Genomic DNA, 8,300 nt, shown 5'->3' with positions numbered 1-8,300 from the left:
TATATATATATATATAAATATATATGCATGCATTGTTGAAGTCTTCAGCAGTGGTAGCATCGTTTATCTTGTATGAGAGAGGTAAGGTCAGGGTATTGATATAATCTCCAAGGAACCTCAGGAGTTACAGTAGTATGATGACTTGGATCATGACGGGTGGGATTTTGTACCCACGAAGAATTCCTGGGAGAGGACATAGGTCGTAGCTACCCATGGAGCGCCATCAAGTTGCCCGTAGGTTGCTGGGAAGATTTCCTCATAGATGGGAGTTTTATGTTGATGGAAGGTTTATCTTAAAGAATAAAAACTGAATCAGCCATCCTTAATTTCTTCCTATTCTCGTTATATAGGTTTAACTACTACCACCTTGTCTAAAAGGATGACAGCACATTTACAGGATGAGGCTAGCCTTCACCACACCAACAATATCCATGGAAACACCCTCACCAGACAACTAATAGAAACTCAAACATCCATTCTTTACCGCCAACAAGATAGAAAGTGATTAAGAATGGCTGAATCGTTTTTTACTCGTTTAGATAAACCTTCCATCAACATACAACTACATCCAGAAGTTTCACTCCCATCTATGAGGAAATCTTCCCAGACACCTAAGGGCAACTCGATGGCGCTCCGTGGGTAGCTACGACTGACACCCTCTCCCAGGGATTCTTCGTGGGTACAAAATCCCACCTGTCACGTTTCATGTATCATAACTGTTTTTGTATTAACGTCATCATGCTATTGTACCTCCTGAGGATGACCTCAGTCTAGGTCAAAGGAAGTGTCGAGTAAAGCAACACGTACCTTGGAGAATTTATCAGTACCCTGACCTTCAACCTTCGCTCTCTCATAGGACGTACTGAGAGTATTTTTTTTTTTTACAAATTGAACAATGATATCACTGCTGTAGACTTCAACAACGCCTGCATTAAAAATGACCCCTTGTGGGACACCATAACGTAGGGACAGTCGCAGTATAATAAAAGTGTCATCATTTCTCTTTGAACAGTCTTCCTCTATCACAGACAAAATGATGTATGGCTGTGGTCCGCAGTGGCGCCGCATATAAACCCTAATGTATCAACTGCATGCTAATTTGCCACAATAACATGCAGCCAATATTCCATTTCTACATGTATATGTATATCACTGTTGAAAAATGCAGTAACATTTGTAAACCACAACTAACACCACAGTCGGACGAAAGAAAATTGGGTAAGCAGGGGTTTGCTACGTATAGTGTGATTTAAAGGACGATGTAAAGTCTCAGGGAAGTTTGTAGATTTATTTGGCAGGTACTTCGTATATTACAGTTCCTGGCCTATCAATGGCGGGCGCAGCTGCCGTTTATAAAATGGAAAAGCGCTTAGGTAAGCACGTTTGGTATAGTTGCTATATATGAAACGTGTTTGTAAACAAATATATATTATGCGGGTGTTAGTTGGATAGTGATGGGTTTAGTATTATTTGTGGTTGTGGTTAGTTACGGCGTATATTTGAAGTTATGATAATGTAGTTAGAGTAGGTATAAGAAAAGGGTCAAATGATCTGTCTGGTGCCATTATATACTTCCTTGTTGGGTGACGGCGCGATGGCGTCATGTTGTGATACGTTAGCATTCCTTGAGTCATGTGTTTTGTTATTAAGGAAATGCGAGATCAGTGAGATTGGAGTCTTGGTAAAGACGCGTACCATCTCGTATGCGTGTGGATTATGTTCAGGGCGCGTGATATAGTTAGTAATGGTTACATTGCTTTCCGACCCTCTGAGGTACGTCCTCGTACCCTGGGTTAAAGTCGTGACTGTGGGGTTTGGCATACAAAATTGCAACGAAATGATATGATGTGTCATGTCGCTATTTGGGGACAATGACTTGTAAAATTCATTATTGATTTGAATGAGTTAAAAGGGGGATTACATATGTTATCATATATCTTTTGAGTTTAAAAACAATAAAAGTTTGAGAATTTTGTGTGATATGTTTCTATATCTTGGTTGGGTTTATCTGAGGTATATCGTTTCAGAGTTGAGTTGGTAAGGTGAGAATATTTTGTATGATGAATTTAGACTATTGTATTGGAGATGGTTATATTGTGTTGTCAATTGATAGAGTTAGTATAGTTTTGATTTTGATACAATTGTGTATTATTCCTGGGTCGTCACGGTCAGAAGGAAGTAGAGAAGATTTTTATATAGATAGAATGGTTTTTTAGTAAGTGATCGTGAGTTCCTTGTAACCTATTGAAACGCACGACGTCTTGCGTCTCTTGGGTGGACTAATTATTGAAGTTGCATGGTTTTCTGTGTCGGTTTTTTTCATTGTGGATTTTGTTTTGTTGTCCGTGGTTTGTCTTATTTTATTATGTGTTAGCTTTGGGTGACAGCTTGTGAGATTTCCTTTGGGGTGGGAGCTGTGGTTGGAGCTTGTGTAGAATATACTGATCTGAGCATTTTGTTGGGTGTGAGTTTGTCTGATTTGGTTTAAGATTAATATGATATTGAGTTTTTATATATGGGTTCATTATTTGAGTATATGATGGAAGAGGTGATATTTTAGCTTATATTTGAGAGATGTATCGTCTTTGAGATTATATAGAGTGAGTTTGAAAAGATATCTCGAAGTATATTGTGTCAAAAATGCACTGGGAGATGTTTTGTATGTAATCATTGATCCCTAAATATCTGAGACTTGATATTTTTATATGAGGTTTGGTAATACGTATAGAACTATATTTTTGTAGTATTTGTATGTAGCTTGTATTTGAGAGGTATATTGTCTCTGATATCATATAGAGAGTTTAAAAAGATATCTCGTAAGTATATTGTGTCAAAAATGCACTGGGAGATGTTTGGTATGTAATCATTGATCCCTATATATCCGAGATTTTATATTTTTACATGATGTTTGTTATTATGTTTATTTGTATTAGTTGTCGGCTGACATGTTCATATATTTTGGCAGATCTATGTGGATTGGAGAATTTGTTGTGTAATAATTACTTAATGTCTTAACGATTCTGTTGATTGATTTGGATGTAAAGAATTGGTTGTGAATTTACGTCTTAGTATGTGGAGTCTGTTTAATGTATATGCACAGATTGGTTTGTAACTTTCTAATAAGTTACGTGTATATACATTGTGAATCAGGATAATTTACATACGTTACGTATATGTTGATGAGATGTATAGTCCTTGGATCACTGACAAATGCTGACTGACGAAACTTGCAAGGATAGGCATAAGGGGTCAAAGGATCTGTCTGGTAACATTAGGCATTTCATTGTTTTGTAACGGCGCGATGGCGTCATGTTATTGTGATACGTCAGCTTTCCTTGAACCATGTGCTTTGTGATTGAGGAACATGCGAGGTCATCGAGATTGGAGTCTCAGCCTCTGAGAAAGCAAATAAGATTCTAGGACTCATTAACAAACTATATAAATCGTTAGTTCGTCCACATTTGGAATATGCTGTTTCCGTATGGTCACCGAATCTCATTAAAGACATTGACACACTGGAAAAAGTACAACGGTGAGCCACAAAACTGATTCCAAATATCAAAAATAAATCATACGAAAATCGACTAAAACATATGAATCTGTTTTCCCTAAAAAAGCGTAGACTCAGAGGTTACTTGATACAGGTCTTTAAGATTCTAAAGGGAATTGACAACATCAAAAGTGACAACATTTTCACACTGAATGAGAATCAGACAAGAAACAATGGTCTCAAACTGTCCGGAAGTAGATTCAATTTGGAAGTAGGTAGAAACAACTTTGCCAACCGTGTAGTTAATGAATGGAATAAACTTCCTGCACAGGTAGTGCAATGTAGTTCAGTTCGAAGCTTTAAGAATCATTTAGATAAACACCTAAGCAAAATGGTGTAATGATTATAATTTATTCTATATCATTTGTTTTTGTTTTATCATTTGTCTGTTTGATTTTCATTTATTATTAGTTATGTCAATTTATTATTATTTACTATTTACCTGTTTGTTTATTATTTAACTATACCTATGCATTTATTTATGTATTTTATTTGTTATTTACATTATTATAGTTTATTATGATGATTATTATTATTTTTTTTTCTCCATCCGACCTAGATATGGACCAAAAGGTCTCCTATCGGCATGCTCTGCCTTTGTAATCCTTTGAGTACCATCTCGTATGTGTGTGGATTAGGTGCACGGCGGGTGATATTGTTAGTAATGGTTAATATATATATATTTACGATATGGATATTGTAGTATTTTATCTAAATAATAGGTTATATTTTCTCAATGTAAAGTTCTATGGGTAAAAAAACAAATATTGCTTCAAGCTTGGCTTAAAATAATAACTGTAGATTGTATTAAAACTGGGAATAGTATAGTTGACGTATTCACAGAATATTGGATAAGAATGGGAAGAATGATAAAGAAAGATATAAGAGGAAGAAAGAAAGAGACAAAGTAGAGATGCGGAAAGAGAATGATTGAGGAAATAAGAGAATCCGAGAGAAATAAAGGAGATAGAAGACAAACGTGAGAGTTTTGGTGAAGAGAGAAAGAGCGGAAGAGAAGGAATATGATGAAAAGAGAGAATAAATGTAAGGAAGAGGAAGAGAGAGAGGCAGAGAGAGAAATGTAGAAGCAAATAATTGATTACACGAAGATGATGTGACATAGTGTCCAACTCAATCTGAAAAAAATTATTACATTTAAAGAAATTGTGCAAATGACAAAAAATAGTACCATGCATCAGATTTCATACCAAAATATGCTTCATTTAATCTACAATAAGAACAGAATTACATAACAGATCAGTTATAAAAAAAATTCATGCATTGATAGTTCCATGCGGTATTTATATGGTTTTACCCTTTATGTAAGCAATAGAATATGTGATTCATTCTACAATACAATTAATATGAAATTGAATAACATGACTATACAGTATGTAATATAAAAAACTCCATTGACTTCTCGTTGCTCACGCCCAACCACTTTCTATCCCAGATGACATATTTCACTTTTATTTTGGCTTGTTTGATTTAATTTAATATTAGTATTATTGTTATTATCAATATTGTTAATATTGTTGTTATTGCTAATATTGTTTCTATTATTATTATTATTGTCATCATTATTATTAGTACTATATCATTATTTTTACTATCATTACTGTTATTGCCATTGCATATGTGTGGGTATATGTGCGTGTATGCGGGTGTGCGTGCGTTTATATGTGTCTGCGTGTGTCTTCCTGCGTGCGTGTGCGTGCGTGCGCGGGTGTGTGCGGGCATGTCGACCACATCCCTACCATCATGGCAATATTATATATATATATGTATATATGTATATATATATATATATATATATATATATATTATATATATATATATATATATATATTATATATATGTATATATATATGTGTGTGTGCGCGCGCGTGTGTGTGTACCAGAACATTCTTTATGTACATTCTCCAAGGCATGGTTTGTATCGTCCTAGTCTTGTGGCAAAAGTACCAAAGTCAAGGGTTCGAGACCCGGTGGTAGAGCTGTTATATTAAATAAATATATATATATATATATATATATATATATATATATATATGTATATATATATATATATATGTATATGTATATATATATACACATACATATAATGGCTTCCTTGAACCAAAACTGTGCTGGCAAAGTGGAGTCACATAAAAAGTTAGAAAAAATTGAACGTCAAGAAAAGAACTGACCACACCCGGCCTGAACCCTTTTAGACCTTAAAAGCATCATAAATCTTAAAGTATTTGTGCTTGGGCTTTAGTCCAAGACTGTATTATGTATGAAGTTCAATGTATGTCCGCGTTTATACCTAAGGCATGACCCTACCAATATATAGATAAACAAAAACACTCACAAACACATATAAACGGATATGTATACACAAATACATGCACACACACATGCACGCACACACACAAATATACACACAAACACATGCACATACACATGCATACATGTATATACTGTATATATATATATATATATATATATATGTATATATATATATTACATATTATATATATATTATATATATATTACATATATTATATATATATTACATATATTATATATATATATTATATATATATATATATACATATATATATATATTATATATATATATATATATATATATATATTGGACAAATATATCAAAACTAGAAACCTAACATTGTATATAGGACAAATATATTAACTACTGACTTTTTCAATGCAGTATAAGTTAATATAAACTTTTATAATGAAATAAACTATTTTTAAGGCACTGTTATGCTCTGAAATGCCAATTTTGGCCGGACTTAACATGTATTATTGTATGTTGTTAGTGGACAGTTATTTACATTAATCATTATTTACATTTGAGTTCATTGTCTTGAAGAAGGAAGACCAATTTCGCGGCCTTCTCATTACCAAGGCGGTTCCTTAATTTTGTGTGTACAAGTCCATAGGAGGAGAAAACTCTTTCAACTCCTGATGATGAGGCTACTCCAGTTAGGAGTTGACGCACTGATAACAGAATATCACTGTCTAACATGGCTGTATGTGAATCCCACCACTCAATAGCTGTCAGGGTCTTGGTCACAGACTCGGTAAACTTGAACGCCTGGAAAGGAGGTGATTTTGCCTGAAACTTCATAATGACGGGAACAAGTGTTGTATATTTCTTATTGGCATACTCCATAGTAATATTCACCTCTTCTGCACTGAGCATTTTTCCTTGAAGTGCTTGATGAAGCATGTTGGCAAGTATGTGAGCTTTGGTGATAAACTGTTCATACCTTTTTTCACCAGTTTTTCAGCTTGTTTATTGTTTGTGAAATGGCCAAGTAATTTCTTCCAAACATCTACCGCTTGAGCAATAGTGCACTTCTCACTCTGTACCTCATCTAGAGCCTTTGCTATTGGCTGCAATCGATCCAGTAATTCCTCAGCCGAACGTTTTAGGCCTAAATTTGATACTTTGTTTCTTACTTCAGTATCAATAGCTTCCCTGTTGACTTCACAGATCTTCATTAGAATTGGCCAGTTATTTATATAGGCCTTGAGACAGTCTGACATTGTGTTCCACCTTGTGTCCTGGGGCATGACTAGACACTGACCACCTTCCTGCCGATACTTTGAAGCAGCATAATGATTATTTCTAAAATATTTAACTACATGGACCACGTGTTGTTTTACATTATCAATCTCAAGGTCATGAGCCAGTAGATTTAGTAGGTGTGCTGCACATCCGTATGTGAGGACGGTATGCTCAGGTTCACTCGATTCCTCCAAGACTTTTCTCATCTTGGTGACATTTGCTGCATTGTCTGTCATAACACTTCCAATGTGACAACCAAAATCTTGTTCAGTCTTCTTGATCGAATTCTGTCCAAGTTGTAGAAGATATTCAGCAGTGTGAGGTTTCCCTGATGAGTCTATTGTGTCAACTAAATAAATCTGACCAGTGGATGTTGTTAGAGTGACACATATTATGGGCTCATTATGGATGTTAGACCACCCATCAATTGAAAGACATACAGTTTCATTATTCAGGTCATTTGCACACTTTTTATATTCCTTTTCATACACAAGATCCAAGTACTTATCAGCAATATCTTTTCTGGATGGAGAAATATAACATGGCCTCAGGTTCTGAAACATCTTGAGAAACTGAGGATGCTGAACAAGACGAAATTGTGAATTTGTAGCAAATATAATTCTTGCAACTTCTTTGTCGAGATTTTCCTTTTGAGAGGGTGAGGTTTTTATGATAAATCTGTCCAGAGATGTTGATGACTTTCTTTTAGATGAAAATGATTTAGCAGAAGTGGCGCCTGTGGAGGAGTCGGGTAGTGACCTTTTTAATGGTGGAGTCAGGTATGCAGATAATTCAAGTGGAGCCGATGATGAAGGGATTGAAGCTGTTGATACAAATCCTGAAATGGAAACAGAAAATTTTAGCATATTGCATAATTTATAAATGAATAAATAAATGAATGAATACAGTGTGATTTTGGCTACTTTTGAGTACAATAGTTATTTTTTTTAGATAATAATCATATTCACAAAAGCCACTAAATTATTTGGAAATAATCAACAGGATATGAAATAGGTGGGCTTGGAATTTAGCCCACACAGGATTCAGTCCACTTTTAAATTCACTAAAAATAATGGGTTAGTTGGGTTAGGTTAGGCTAAATCCCTTTGGGCTGAATCCCATGTGGGCTGAATTCCAATGGGACCTATAAAATATATTACACAATGTTGA

Source organism: Oratosquilla oratoria, chromosome 20 (genome assembly GCF_046742065.1).
Source record: "Oratosquilla oratoria isolate Oo_2021 chromosome 20, ASM4674206v1, whole genome shotgun sequence".
NCBI classification, from domain to species: Eukaryota; Metazoa; Arthropoda; class Malacostraca; order Stomatopoda; family Squillidae; genus Oratosquilla; species Oratosquilla oratoria.
The sequence above is the reverse complement of the archived record's forward strand: the minus strand, read 5'-3'. Positions refer to the sequence as shown.